The 16,092-nt window shown below is 41.9% G+C and overlaps 1 long non-coding RNA gene across 2 annotated transcripts; it reads left to right on the forward strand.

The window, feature by feature from the left end:
- Positions 1-911: 911 nt before the first annotated feature.
- LOC123991698 lies at positions 912-4,854 on the forward strand. Of its 2 annotated transcripts, XR_006830844.1 has the most exons (4): positions 912-2,157; positions 2,284-2,379; positions 4,247-4,299; positions 4,488-4,854. It is a non-coding gene; the product is annotated as an uncharacterized LOC123991698 (long non-coding RNA). The 2 variants fall into 2 exon arrangements; XR_006830843.1 differs by having other exon boundaries at positions 912-2,379.
- The last annotated feature ends 11,238 nt before the right edge of the window (positions 4,855-16,092 follow it).

Consider the following 16,092-nt stretch of genomic DNA (forward strand, 5'->3'; position numbering starts at 1 on the left):
GCTAGTTTGACTAGCAGAGGGCATATTTGAGAAGCATTTGACAGTATTCCGTATTGGCATTACAAGAGAATTTAAAACATTATTTTTCCTCCAAACATGGTGAGTGGAGTTGGAGTAGACCAAAAAACTCTATTTTTGTCTCATCAGACCACATGACCTTCTCACATTCCTCCTCTGTATTATCCAGATGGTCATTGGCAAACTTCAGACGGGCCTGGACATGCGCTATCTTGAGCAGGGGGACCTTGCGTGCTCTCCAGGATTTTAATCCATGACGGCGTAGTGTGTTACTAATGTTTTCTTTGAGACTGTGGTCGAGGCTCTCTTCAGGTCATTGACCAGGTCCTGCCGTGTATTTCTGGCCTGAACCCTCACCTTCCTCATGATCATTGATGCCCCATGAGGTGAGATCTTGCATGGAGCCCCAGACTGAGGGTGATTGACCGTCATCTTGAACTTCTTCCATTTTCTAATAATTGCGCCAACTGTTGTTGCCTTCTCACCAAGCTACTTGCCTATTGTCCTGTAGCCCATCCCAGCCTTGTGCAGGTCTACAATTTTACCCCTGATGTCCTTACACAGCTCTCTGGTCTTGGCCATTGTGGAGAGGTTGGATTGCGTTTGATTGAGTGTGTGGATGGGTGTCTTTTATACAGGTAACGAGTTCAAACAGGTGCAGTTATTACAGGTAATGAGTGGAGAATAAGAGAGCTTCTTAAAGAAAAACAAACAAGTCTGTGAGAGCCGGAATTCTTACTGGTTGGTAGGTGATCAAATACTTATGTCTTGCAATAAAATGCAAATTAATTACTTAAAAATCGTAAAATTAGATTTTCTGGATTTTTGTTTTAGATTCCGTCTCACAGTTTTTAGTGTACCTATGATACAAATGACAGACCTCTACATGCTTTGTAAGTAGGAAAACATGCAAAATCGGTAGTGTATCAAATACTTGTTCTCCTCACTGTATGTGCAGAGGGTCCCTGTTTCGAGCCCGGGTAGGGGCGAGGAGAGGAACGGAAGCAAAACTGTTACACGCCACCATTTTAAATCAGGACAATCTCCTATTTTTAATAATATAAGTCTGGGCAGCAAGCTCGTTTGTCATCGATCACTAGACCAGAAATAGACAGAAGTTACATTTTGTCCTCTACTTTTTCATTACGCAGACACAAGCACAGTTGACACCATCGAGGTGCGGATGTTTACTTTCAACACAAGTTTGTTTTATTCCAGTTTCGCCCGAAGAACAGATTGTAGTGGTAAAATAAAAAGGATACATTTTTTATGGAATTCTAAGCATCACTCCAGTCAAAACAGACTCTGCGAACGTTCGATTCCATTCATTTGCTATGGGCTTGTGCTAGTGTTCCAGTTTAGCCAAGGTTCTAAAGCCGTTTTGACTAGTTCTATTGTCCATCTTATAGCTAGCCAGAGCGGATTTACAAAAGCATACGACTATACTATTTAGCTAAGCTAAGAATGACATGAATAATACACTTTGGGTTGTTAGCCTATAGTTAATATACTGGCAAGTTTGATGTATAACTACTAACGTTAGGTAGCTAGTTAACATACCGGTACATACTGCTGTAATGATATGCTATGTGGTTCGTAAGGACAGCGTAGCTAACAAATTGTCAGCCAACATAACATGTAAGGTAACTTATTTGAAAAGTAATTACTTTATTACATTGAGTAGCAAGCTACCCCTTGGTCGTTAGGGCACATCTTGTCTGTGATAGTTTTTTTTTTCACTCCTGGCTCGGCTACTAGACTATTTTTTTAGTAAAGATTGAATAGTCTATTGTTCAGCTATTAGCCCTCCCCAACTTGCAACAAATTGCTGTTCCCATCTCATTCCATTCCCTCATCCACACGTCATCATTCTGCTCCTCAGTGGCTCGCTTGTGGGCGTGCTGGCAGGATATGGCAGCATCTTCGGTTGTGCGTCAAGAATTCTGCATATGGTAGCACATTTGTATGAAGGTGTGGTTATTCACAGGCAAATTGTTATATGCTATGGAGGTACACTTATGTCTTTTTGTCGAGAGCAAAACATTTTTAATCCCCCCCCCAAATTTTTTTTTTTCTGAAAGCAACTTTTTTACGACACAAAGGAAGTCAAAGCGGACACCTATGAAGATGGCATCTCAGGTAAGCAGCACTGGGCTGTGTTGACGTATCCTAAAAATGACATCTGCTACTTTAGATTGAACGGCTACTTTAGATTGAACGGTCACATCTCAGTTATAAAAAAGAAGCTGTTTTCTTTACTTTCAGAGAGCGAGCTGACCAAGGGGTCGAAAAAGTAGATTTTGCCGTCCGAGAAACAGGCCGTGGAAGCTTTATTGCTGGCAAAAGTGTACATAACCAGAGGTAATTAAAACCTGTTATGGCAAGGCGATCCTCTAGGGGAACCCCTACCTCCATTCAGCTGAAAAGGTGGCGCAGGGAATTCAAAAATATTACTTAGAAATATTTAACTTTCACACATTAAAAGTCCAATACAGCAAATGAAAGATAAACATCTTGTTCATCTACCCATCATGTCCGATTTTTTAAATGTTTTACAGCGAAAACACAACATATATTTATGTTAGACCACCACCAAATAAAAAAACAGTCATTTTCCCAGCCAAAGATAGAGTCACAAAAGCAGAATTAGAGATAAAATGAATCACTAACCTTTTGAAAATCTTCATCAGATGACACTCATATGACATGTTACACAATACATTTATGTTTTGTTCGATAATATGCATATTTATATCCACAAATCACAGTTTACATTGACGCCATGTGCAGAAATGCTTTCAAAATATCCGGAGGAATTATAGAAAGCTACGCCAGATAACATAATTACTCATTATAAACTTTGACTAAAGATACATGTTCTACATATAATTAAAGATACACTGGTTCTTAATGCAACCGCTGTGTCAGATTTTTTAAAAACTTTACGAAAAAAGCCTAACATGCAATAATCTGAGACAGCGCTCAGACGTAAATATATTTCTCCGCCATGTTGGAGTCAACAGAAATACAAAATTACATCATAAATATTCCCTTACCTTTGATGATCTTTCATCAGAATGCAGTGCAAGGAGTCCTAGTTCCACAATAAATCGTTGTTTTGGTCCATAATGTCCAATACTAGTGTCCAATTAGCTGCATTTGCTAAGCACTTTCAGCTCATGTGCCCAAAAGCTGACGCTGGTCCAGGACAACTCGGACGAAAACTTCAAAAAGATATATTCCAGGTCGAATAAACTGGTCAAACTAAGTAGAGAATCAATCTTCAGGATGTTATTTTCATATATATCCAATAACATTCCAACCGGATCATACGTTTTCATCTGCAGCCAAATGAAACGACGGTGACACCCACAGACAAATGCGCCACAGGGAAATTGCATTCATCTAAGACAGTGACTATTTCCCCTCCCATTCGGTCAGAGTTCACACCAGAGGCTCCATTCCACGTTCTACTGAATGAGGACATCTAGTGGAAGGCGTAGGAAGTGCTACCAGATCCATATCTTAGTTGGAAGGGAAGGGGCGATGACGTCAAATTTGACCCACATTCAGAATTTCACTTCTTGTTTGGAAGATTGCCTGCCCTATGAGTTCTGTTATACTCACATACATAATTCAAACAGTTTTAGAAACTTCAGAGTGTTTTCTATCCAATAGTAATAATAATATGCATATATTAGCAATCTAGGACAGAGTAGGATGCAGTTCACTATGGGCACGTAATTCATCCAAAGTGAAAATACTGCCCCCTATCCCCAACAAGTTTTAAACTGTTCTGTGTTCTTTTTCTCCATTTCTGCCTGTCTTGTTGTACATGGAACATGTCTCACATGAATTAATGTAAAACTCTTAAGATGTCAGCTGCTAATTTTCAGATTTACACTCATAAACACAGCCATTTTCTCTGGACTATCTGTTGCTGCCAAGTCATATTTCCCTGGGGGTTAGCCTTGCAATAACCAAGTGGTGAGACACATAGCCCTCTATATTTAAATGTTTCAGGTACACTCCGATAGGTGTCTGCGTCACATACAGTATCTTCTATTGACATTATCTTCTATTGTTTGTCCTCATGACTGTTTTTCAGCATAAAGTACTCTGTAGCCACTTAGTGTGGACACCATGTGAGACCACACACACACAATAACAGTCTCTTCTTCCTTTCACCCCTCTCCCCCTTCTCCCTAAATCCTCTTGGCTATATCAGCTATTTTGGTGAACCCCTCCCGCATCTGAACTGGCTGCACAGCACGATCATAGGTGAGATGTCACTTGGTCGGGTCAACAGGAAGTATTATTAAAGAGATGCTTTACATTGAAATACAGACAGAGATGTAGTAGTCCCAGAGTTAATGATCCAAGGTCAGTTTTGCATTTCACCTACTGATTTAAGATGACTGCCCATGTAAAAAATAAAACATGGCTTAATTATGCTCTCTTGTCTGCAGGTATGTTTTGATGTGAGAGAGGAAGCCAGTCCTGTCATATCCACCTCACCCGCTCTTAGGATAACTTCCGATCCAACTGGGGGCCCACGGCTGGTTAGGAGACACCGCAATTGTGATGAACTGAAAGAATATTAGGGTAGCACTGTAATTCATTAATCATATGCTGTCTGCCGCTGTTCTTACCTCTTTCTCTTTCTGTCTTCAACACCTCTCTCCCCACCTTGTCTTTCTTCCTTGTTTTATAATGCACACCGTATGTGCATTGAAGTACAGATTGAACTCATATTTATAATATTACAATTATCATAACTATAATGCATTTATGTACCTGGAAAATTAACTTCTTTCAATAAAGCGTTTCACATTCTCCACTGGTTGAAATTAAGTATCTCATTGAAATACTATCCTGTGTCCTCAGATTAATGCAGATGAAGGGAGTTAGATATGCATCGTTTTTTGTCTGCATATATGAATTACAAATCAATCATGTTTCTAGTCTTTTGCATAGTTACAATGTGTAATCATTGATGTCCCAGGAGTGGTAAACACTGTTGAAGTGTATAATTGTAATACATACCTGCAGAAACAGCATCATTCAAATAATTCAAAAGAATGTCTCAGAGATTCATACCTGAACCGCACCTTTATTTGCCAAGGAAGAGTACATGATCAGTGAATATATTCAATGTACAGGCTACAATGTGGGAATCTCATGCGTGGTAATAACTACAGTATATGTGTATATAGGACTTGCATTCTTTGCACAATGAAGTTATTATATTCTACTACTCTAACCATAGGCTTCATTAATGCCATTCAGACTTGAAGTTGATACAGCAACTATGATAGCTGAGGTTCATAGATTGGTATGAATATTAGTTCAGAACCTAACGTTTTATGGTCCATACACAGATCGGCTACATACTGTAGTTAGCTACACATCCATAGGCATACAGTTATTTTTATCCTCCACTATACTATAAGCAAGTAAATAGTTAGCTAGCTATGTTACTTCAGCTGCATTGTAAGGCAAGCTTACACAATTGTACATTCAATTTGCAGTAACTACTTTACATCCACTGTTTCACAAGACGACAGCCTGGTTTGCTGGTTTAAAATCTTTAAATTATACCACAGATTCTAAATTGGATTGAGGTCTGGGATTTGACTAGGCCATTCCAAGACATTTAAATGTTCCCCTTAAACCAGTCAAGTGTTGCATTAGCAGTATGCTCATTGTACTACTGGAAGCTGAACCTTCGTCCCAGGCTCAAATCTCTGGATGACTGAAACAGGTTTCCCTCAAGAATTTCCCTGTATTTAGCGCCATCCATCATTCCTTCAATTCTTACCAGTTTCCCAGTCCCTGCCGGTGAAAAACATGGAGGGATGGTATCCTCGGGGTGATGAGAGGTGTTGAGTTTGCGCCAGACATAGCGTTATCCTTGATGGTCAAAATGCTCCATTTTAGTCTCATCTGACCACCAAACGTGTTTGCTTATTTATTTTTTAACAATGGATTTCTTTCTGGACACTCTTCTGTAAAGCCCAGCTCTGTGGAGTGTACGGCTTAAAGTGGTCCTATGGACAGACACTCCAATCTCCACGGTGGAGCTTTGCAGGTCCTTCAGGGTTATCTTTGGTGCCTCTTTGTTGCCTCTCTGATTAATGCCCTCCTTGCCTGGTCCGTGAGTTTTGGTGGGCGGCCCTCTCTTGGCAGGTCATATTCTTTCCATTTTTTAATAATGGATTTAATGGTGCTCTGTGGGATGTTCAAAGTTTCTGATATTTTTGTTATAACACGACCCTGATCTGCATTTCTCCACTTTGTCCCTGACCTGTTTGGAGAGTTCCTTGGTCTTCATGGTGCCGCTTGCTTGGTGGTGCCCCTTGCTTAGTGGTGTTACAGACTCTGGGGCCTTTCAGCACAGGTATAAATATACTGAGATCATGTGACAGATCATGTGACATTTAGATTGCACATAGGTGGACTTTATTTAACTAATTATGTGACTTCTGAAGGTAATTGGTTGCACCAGATCTTATTTAGGGCCTTCAGCATTTAACACCAAAGTACCCTCCAAGCTCATCATCAAGCTGGAGGCCCTGGGCCTCAACTCCGCTCTGTGCTTTTGGGTCTTGGACTCTCTGATGGGCAGCCCCCAGGTGGTGAAGGTAGTAAACAATATCTCCACCTTGCTGACCCTCAACATTGGCGCCCCACAAGGGTGTGAGCTCAGCCCCCTCCTGTACCTCCAGTTCAGCCTGGTATGGCAACTGCTCCGCCCCCAACCGCAAGGCTCTCCAGAGGTTGGTGCGGTCTGCACAACACATCACCGGGGGCAAAATACCTGCCCTCCATGACACCTATAGCACCTGATGTCACAGGAAGGCATAAAATACAAAGACGACAACCACCCGAGCCACTGTTTGTTCACACCGCTACCCTACAGAAGGCGAGGTCAGTACAGGTGCATCAAAGTTGGGACCGAGAGACATCTTCTATCTTAAGGCCATCAGACTGCTAAACAGCAATCACGAACTCAGAGAGGCTGCTACCTATATGGAGACTCAGTCACTGGCCACTTTAACAAATGGATCACTAGTCACTTTAATAATGTTTATATTACTCATATCATATGTATATACTGTATTTTATGCGATCTAGTTGCACCTTGCCTATGCCGCTCGATCATTTCTCATCCGTATATTTATGTACATATTCTCATTCACCCCTTTTAGATTTGTGTGTATTAGGTAGTTGTTGGGGAATTGTTAGATTGCTTGTTAGATATTACTGCACTGCCGGTACCAGAAGCACAAGCATTTTGTTATACTCGCAATTACATCTGCTAACCATGTGTATGTGACCAATAAAATGTGATTTGAATTTGATTTGATTTGGACTAGCTACAATTTAGCATTCTGTCACATGCAAGTAAATCAACACTTTTCATTGGCTGATACACATTTTGTCCATGAAAACCCATTTAACTTTAAATGCTTGGTTATGTTGGCAAGTATGGCCCTTCTGTATTTAGTACTGCTCATAATAGACTGCAATTTTGTTCCAAATTATATAGGGAAAGTTGCCATTTGGGACATACCCAATGCCAACGTGATGGTACAACCTGACAGAAATAACCCTGATGATGAAAAACAACAGTTAGCTACATGGTCCTTTCAGTCCCAGAGCTGACAGCGTAGTGTGAGGATGGACACCTCCTAATGCGATGGTTTTAGCACATCCGATGCTATAATAAGGATACACTCATGTACTTTACACAGTTATGCAATAACTGTGAAGGTATTTTTTCTCTCTCTCAATATATTTCACTGTACAGTATGTGCCAGGTTTGGGAGTGGGTGTTATAATTGATTTTCCATCACAGGTCTTTGGGTTTAAAGGGTGTATGAAACCCACTTCAGCAACCTAGCAGTAATGTTGCAAACCAGAGAGATGCTAGTCTGTCTCTTGACTTTGAAAACTAACTTTGCTGTGGTTGTGTGTGAGAGCAAGAGAGAGACTGCTTAACAGGCAAGCTACATTTCAAGTCACTTTGATGGTCACAGCCTCTTAGCAGCTCATATCTGAGTGATCGATATGATAGCAGGACACTTTACATAGACCCTTTAGGCTAGGTCTGCCACCCTTTGCTTGTGAATTTCTAAGGCAATACAATCACAAATGGTTTAGTAGCTAGTGAGTGTATAAAATATTAATTGGAAATGTTAGTTAAAACCTAAAAGCAAGCAAGAAATAAAGCCTATTTTGGTAATCTGATCAAAAAGAAACAGTTGTATGTTGCTCTATTAAAATCCTAGATAGTGTGGTGGGTTTCTGATTTCACCGCTGGTTGTGTGGTGATAACCTGCTACTGGCACTCATGCAGGAAGTTGAACACTCATGTTTCCCATTTCTTTATCCACACTCCCAAACACACCAACACGGTCGTGAAGAGGGCACAAAAACACCTCTTCCCCCTCAGGAGGCTGAAAAGATTTGGCATGGGCTCTCATATCCTCAAAAAGTTCTACAGCTGCATCATTGAGAGCATCTTGACTGGCCGCATCACCGTTTGGTATGGCAACTGCTTGGCATCCGACCGCAAGGCGCTACAGAGGGTAGTGTGTATGGCCTAGTACATCACTGGGGCCGACCTCCCTGCCATCCAGGACCTCTATACCAGGCGGTGTCAGAGGAAGGCCCTAAAAAATTGTCAAAGACTCCAGCCACCCAAGTCATAGACTGTTCTCTCTGCTACCCCACGCCAAGCGGTATTGGACACTGAACAGCTCCTACTCCCAAGCCATAAGACTGCTAAATACTCTAGTTAGGTAAATAGTTAACCAAATAGCTACCATGACTATCTGCATTGACCCTTTTTCTCTAACTGTTTTGACTCATCACATACGCTGCTGCTGCTAATTAATATATATAATTTTATTCCTAGTTACAGTATACTGTATGTACATACCTACCTCAATTACCTCGTACACTTGCATATCGACATGGTACTGGTGCCCCTTGTATGTAGCTAAGTTTCCTTTACTCATTGTGTATCTATTATTACGTGTTTTACTTGTTAATTATTTTTCTCTCTACATTGTTGGGAAGAGCCCGTAAGTAGACATTTCACTGTTAGTCCACACCAGTGGCGGTCAGTGCCGTTTCAGATGAGAGAGGGTGATTATTTTTAATGAGCATGGCCTTATTTCTATTACAGCATATTGGGTGAATGTCATTCATATTCCATTCACCCAGTTAAAATGTAACAGCGATAGGTTTAGGCTACTACATGATAGTCACATTTTCCCTATACCCTTCATGAGGTTGCTACAACCTAGCCTATAAATTAAAGTTTACAATGTAGGTGCACACCGGTCGAGAGACAAATTTGAAGTGATAGAAAGGGACACCTGGACAGTGAAATTCAAAACCACCTTGCACACTCTTCCCTGCATCACGCTGATAGAGAGTGTAATCATTAGTCCAAAAGTTGAAAACTAGAGTTTCTATTGGACAAATTCAGGTATGTTTAGCCTTGTTTTGTTTCATTTGCTTCTGTTTAAGAAACGTTTTTCAACAGAATCGGCAGAATGAAGACACCCCTGATCATGCGTAAACACAGTTCCATTTCATAGCAGCCACGTTGTATTCCTTATGGCATCTATGCACTCTCCTCCTGTCACCTTTTCCCTTTGCTTGTTGATTTCAATGCACAAAACATCAGCTATGTGTGACCAGGTGAAAAAACCTTTCCAAGCCAAACCGCTACAAACATCCTTCATCGTTTTCACCATTTTAGCTAAAGTACATAATAGTCAGCATATCTAATAGAACTAACGCGTTAGTAAACCCGCTACAATCATGCAGTAACGTTACAGTGTACAGTCAGTAAGCAGTTACACCGGTGGTCCTCAGTGTTAATAAATGAGTAAAACCAAAAGCTTACATTGACTTGGAAGAGTTCCAGTTTTGTGTTGAATAGTCATAGCCAACTAGTTAACATAGTATCCCTCTGTTTAAGCAGGGTGTTTCAGTAAGCTAAACTAGCTAGCTGCATTTACTATCAAAGTAAGTGAAACTGTTCCAATAGAGATTCTGGGTTCGAGTCCAGGCTTTGTCGCAGCCGGCTGCGACCGGGAGACCCATGGGGTGGCGCACAATTAGCATAGCATCGTCCGGGTTAGTGGAGGGTTTAGCCGGCAGGGATGTCCTTGTTCCGTCGCGCACCAGAGACTCCTGTGGCGGGCCGGGCGCAGTGCACGCTGACACGGTCGCCAGGTGTACTGTGTTTCCTCCGACACATTGGTCTGGCTGATGTCCGAGTTAATTGGGCATTGTGTCAAGAAGCAGTGCAGCTTGGTTGGGTTGTGTTTCAGAGGACGCACGGCTCTCGACCTTTGCCACACCCCCGAGTCCATTCGGGAGTTGCAGCGATGAGACAAGACTGTAACTACCAATTGGATACCACGAAATTTTGGAAAAAAGGGGGTAAAAAAATAAAGAAATAACTAGACAATATATTTCTCTCTTGCTTCTCCTTAATTTAGGAAGAAAATAATTTGTTCAAAACTGTTCAACTGTTTTCTTTCTCTCTTTTTGAATCAACTACTCACGACACGTTATTGTCAATGTCATGCTATTGTCACTTCTAGGTTAGACTACAGCAATGCTCTACTTTTCAGCTACTCGGATAAAGCACTAAATAAACTCCAGTTAGTGCTAATCACGGCTGCTAGAGCTAATGTAGGCTAATGTGATTAGCATAAGGTTGTAAGTAACAAGAACATTTCCCAGGACGGAGACATATCTGATTCTGGCAGAAAGCCTAAATTCTTGTTAATTCTGCACTGTCCAATTTACAGTAGCTATTACAGTGAGAGAATACCATGCTATTGTTTGAGGAGAGTGCACAATTTTGAACATGGAAAGTTATTACAGCTACAAGTCTCCTGAGGTATGTCTCTTTAAGCTTGACACATCTAGCCAATGGGATTTTTACCCATTCTTCAAGGCAAAACTACTGTCACGAATTCAGCTGAAGTCGGTTCCTCACCTTGTTTGTGCGGCGGTCGGCGTCGCCGGTCTTCTAGCCATCATCGATCCACTTTTCATTTTCTTTTGTTTTGTCTTGTCTTTCCACACACCTGGTCTCATTTCCCACATTACATGTTGTGTAGGGTAGCCTAGTGGTTAAAGTGTTGGTCTAGTAAACACAAGGTTGCAAGTTCAAACCCCCGAGCTGACAAGGTACAAATCTGTCATTCTGCCCCTGAACAGGCAGTTCACCCACTGTTCCTAGGCTGTCATTGAAAATAAGAATTTGTTCTTAAATGACTTGCCTGGTTAAAAGGTTAAAAAAAAAAAAAAAAAAAATGTAACCCTCTGTTCCCACCATGTCTTTGTCCAGAATTGTTTATTGTGCATGTGCACGTTTTCACTGGTGTGTGCTGTGTTTTGTACCCATTTGTTTGTTGTTCTGGTTTCCGGTGGTTTTATGAATAAAACTGCTCTGTTGATTACCCAGTTTTGCTCTCCTGCACCTGATTTGCCTGCCGCCATTTATGCACTCCCTTACAACTGCTCCAAAACTGGATGGGTTCCGCTGATGTACAGCAATCTTTAAATCATACCACAGATTCTCAATTAGATTGAGGTCTGTGATTTGACTAGGCCATTCCAAGACATTTAAATGTTTCCCCTTTAACCAGTCAAGTGTTGCATTAGCAGTATGCTTAGGGTCATTGTACTACTGGAAGGTGAACCACTGTCCCAAATCTCTGGGCCCTGTATTTAGCGCCATCCATCATTACCTTCAATTCTGACCAGTTTCCCAGTCCCTGCCGATGAAAAACATCCGCACAGCATGATACTGCCACCACCATGCATCACTGTGGGGATGATATTCTCGAGGCGATGAGAGGTGTTGAGTTTGCGCCAGACATAGCTTTTTCCTTGATGGTCAAAATGCTCCACTTTAGTCTCATCTGACCACCAAACGTGTTTGCTTTTTTTTTTTAAGCAATGCATTTTTTCTGGCCACTCTTCTGTAAAGCCCAGCTCTGCTGAGATACTCCAATCTCCACATTGGAGCTTTGCAGCTCCTTCAGGGTTATCTTTGGTCTCTTTGTTGGCTCTTTGATGCCTCTCCAATGTTTAATGCCCTCCTTGCCTGGTCCGTGAGTTTTGGTGTGTGGCCCTCTCTTGGCAGGTTGTTGTGGTGCCATATTCTTTCCATTTTTTAATAATGGATTTAATGGTGCTCTGTGGGATGTTCAAAGTTTCTGATATTTTTTTATAACACGACCCTGATCTGCACTTCTCCACTTTGTCCCTGACCTGTTTGGAGAGCTCCTTGGTCTTCATGGTGTCGCTTGCTTGGTGGTGCCCCTTGCTTAGTGGTGTTGCAGACTCTGGGGCCTTTCAGAACAGGTGTATATATACTGAGATCATGTGACAGATCATGTGACACAGATTGCACATAGGTGGACTTTATTTAACTAATTATGTGACTTCTGAAGGTAATTGGTTGCACCAGATCTTATTTAGGGCCTTCACATGAAAGGAATTGAGTACAAAGGCATGCACCACTTTTCCGTTTGTTTTTTAATTTTAAGTTATTTTTTTCATTTCACTTCACAAATGTGGAATATTTTTTGTATGTCCATTACATGAAATCCAAATAAAAATATATTTAAATTACAGGTTGTGATGCAACAAAATAGGAAAGAGCGCCAAGGTGGATGAATGCTCTTCCTCGCCACAGTATTTGCCTGCCGCTCCATCCGTGGCTCGACCCCTGGTCTTCACAGCTGTGACCTTCTCTCAATTCAGTGAGTGGATTGCCTCAATGTTCCAGTTTTCACTGCTGGCTATAGCCCAGACCTGGCCTCGGGTTTACCATCCCTCTCGACTGCTGCCCTAGCTCTTCCTCCACCCAATGCACTCTAATTCGCATCCAGTACTGCTGGCCCTGTGACCACTGCTACAGCAATGGTTCATTCTCTCTCTCTGCCAGTGATGACTACCATCCCCACGTCTGGTCTGTCTACAAATGAGGTAACCAATCCATCAATATGGATCTCGCTGTTCGTTTTGATGGCACAATAATCTTCTACTGCCATTGCCCTGTTTTCAGCTGTCACTGCCTCCAGGCTCCTGCAGTGGATTCTCAACACATACTGCGGCGATCTCGACAGCTATTCGGTCGCCTCTTCGTCCGCAGGATGTCCATCATCTGCGACCTCTACGTTGTCCATGTCATCCTGTTTGCATCCTTTCTGCCCCGACGCCAGCAGCCCCTGATGCATCCCCTGCACTGCCTTGGCTTGATGCTCCGCTTCGACCTCCTTCCTTCCTCTGGACAACACTCTGCCTTTGCTTCCTTCTCTGTGGTGAGGGAAAGCCGTCGTCCCCGTGCTCCAACGACCTGCTTATTACATTTGTCTTTTACACCATTCGACACTCCAGCTCAACCCCTATCTCTGCTAGTGACAACCTCTCTTCACCTCTTGTCCCGCTGGTCCCCTGACTGCCACCCCTGAAGCACCCTACCTTCAATCGTTAGCAGCCATAAACTCCCACATCCCAGCCAGTTACGTGCCAGTAACTGCTCCTGCAGAGGTTCTGCCCCTGGTCTAACCAGCTGAGACCCTCTCTTCAAGTCTTCAACTGCCACAGCCCAGCCTTGCCGAAGTCCGTTCCCCACTCTCGTCACCATCGACATCCTTTCTGCCTACATCCAGATGCTGAGATCAGGTTGCTGGATTTGGGGGTTTTGGGGATTGCCATCACCACAGCAGCGTAATTACTATGGCCCTGCGATGATGTCTACCTGAGACTCCAAGCCAAACTCTAGAAGTCACCACCAAGATCTTTCATCTGCAGCCCTTTGCCTCAGCCAGTCCATTCTCATTACCCCCCTGAATCCTCATTCTCACAGGCATTCCATTTCCTCAATACATCTTCTAAACCCATTTCAATGTCTGGTCCTTAAACTAATGAAATACTGTTAAATTAATTTGTAAGATAGTGTTAACTTTAGGCTATTTACTGTATTGCAAAAGTAATATTGAATTGTATTTGGTTGTCAATGCAAGCAAATATAAACTATTTTTGCCTAAAATGACATACCCAAATCTAACTGGATATTCATATTCCTGATACCATTTGAAAGGAAAAGTTTGTGGAAATGGGAAATTAATGTAGGAGAATATAACACATTAGATAGGGTAAAACAAAATGCAAAGAAAATACACTTTTTTTTGGTAATTTTTTTGTACTATAATCTTTGAAATGCGAGAGAAATGCCATAATCTATTATTCCAGCCCAGGTGCAATTTAGATTTGTGTATGTGCAATGTTTTAAACCTATACAATGAACCTTTACATTTCTGTTCAACATTTTGTATGAAGACTGCCCAAATGTGCCTAATTGGTTTATTAATAAATTTTCAAGTTCAAAACTGTGCACTCTCCTTAAACATTAGCATGGTATTCTTTCACTATAATAGCTACTGTAAATTGGACAGTGCAGTTAGATTTAAAAATAATTTAAGCTTTCTGCCAATATCAGATATGTCTATGTCCTTGGAAATGTTCTTGTTTCTTACAACCTCATGCTAATCACATTAGCCTATGTTAGCTCAATCATCCCGTGGGGGCCCCCCGATCCTGAAGAAGTTTAAACTTACCCTTTGGAATGAATTCGATAGAAACAGTGCGATAGCTTATGCCTACCGATGGTATGGGCAAGCATAAGCTATGGACAACAAACACAATTGTATTTCAGCAATGGCAATTTGAATGCACAGAGATACTGTGACGAGATCCTGAGGCCGATTGTCGTGCCATTTATCCACCGCCATCACCTCATGTTTCAGCATGATAATGCACGGCCCCATGTTGCAAGGATCTGTACACAATTCCTGGAAGCTGAAAATGTCCCAGTTCTTCCATGGCCTGCATACTCACCAGACATGTCACTCATTGAGCATGTTTGGGATGCTCTGTATCAACGTGTACGACAGCATGTTCCAGTTCCCGCCCATATCCAGCAACTTCGCACATTGAAGATATATATATATATATAGGTAGGCGTCTGGCAGGCTTAGGCTGCGGTACAGCAAAGCCAAGTCAGCCCGTGTTCATGGTTCTCACAGGGGAAGTGAAATTATAGGCTAAAATGACTTTTCTCATGATGCACGATGAAAATTACATGTAACAAGAACCTGAGCACATCGGACACGAAACACCAATAAAAATTTAACAACAGGACAGCAAAATGTATATGATCCTTGAATTGTATTTTTCATGTACCTGTTCATTATAGGACATACACTTGTGTTTTCTAGCTGCACCAATCAAATCAGTGGGACTTGTAGTAAAGCAAGACATCGGTGGTTAAACCATTAATCTTGATGCAATTTTTCTTCAAAGTAACCACCCTTTGCCTTGATGACAGCTTTTCTCACTATTAGCATTCTGTCAACCAGCTTTGTGAGGTAGTCACCTGGAATGCTTTTCCGACAGTCTTGTAGGAGTTCCCACATATGCTGAGCACTTGTTGGCTGCTTTTCCTTCACTCTGCTGTCCAACTCATCCCAAACCATCTCAATTGGGTTGAGGTCGGGTGATTGTGGAGGCCAGGTCATCTGATACAGCACTCCATCACCCTCCTTCTTGGTCAAATAGTCCTCAGCCTGGAGGTGTGTTTTGGGTCATTGTCCTGTTGAAAAACAAATGATAGTCCCACTAAGCGCAAACCAGATGGGATGGCACACCTCTTCAGAATGCTTTGAATTCTAAATAAATCACTGGCAAAGCACCCCCACACCATCACACCTCCTCCTTCATGCTTCACGGTGGGAACCACACATGCAGAGATTGGAACCAAAAATCTCAAATTTGTAATCGTCAGACCGAAAGACACATTTCCACTGGTTTAATGTCCATTGCTCGTGTTTCCTGGGCCAAGCAAATCTCTTATTCTTATTGGTGTCTTTTAGAAATGGTTTCTTTGCAGCAATTCGACCATGAAGGCCTGATTCATGCAGTCTCCTCTGAACAATTGATGTTGAGATGTCTGTTACTTGAACT

This window comes from Oncorhynchus gorbuscha, linkage group LG12 (assembly GCF_021184085.1).
Source record: "Oncorhynchus gorbuscha isolate QuinsamMale2020 ecotype Even-year linkage group LG12, OgorEven_v1.0, whole genome shotgun sequence".
Lineage (NCBI taxonomy): Eukaryota > Metazoa > Chordata > Actinopteri > Salmoniformes > Salmonidae > Oncorhynchus > Oncorhynchus gorbuscha.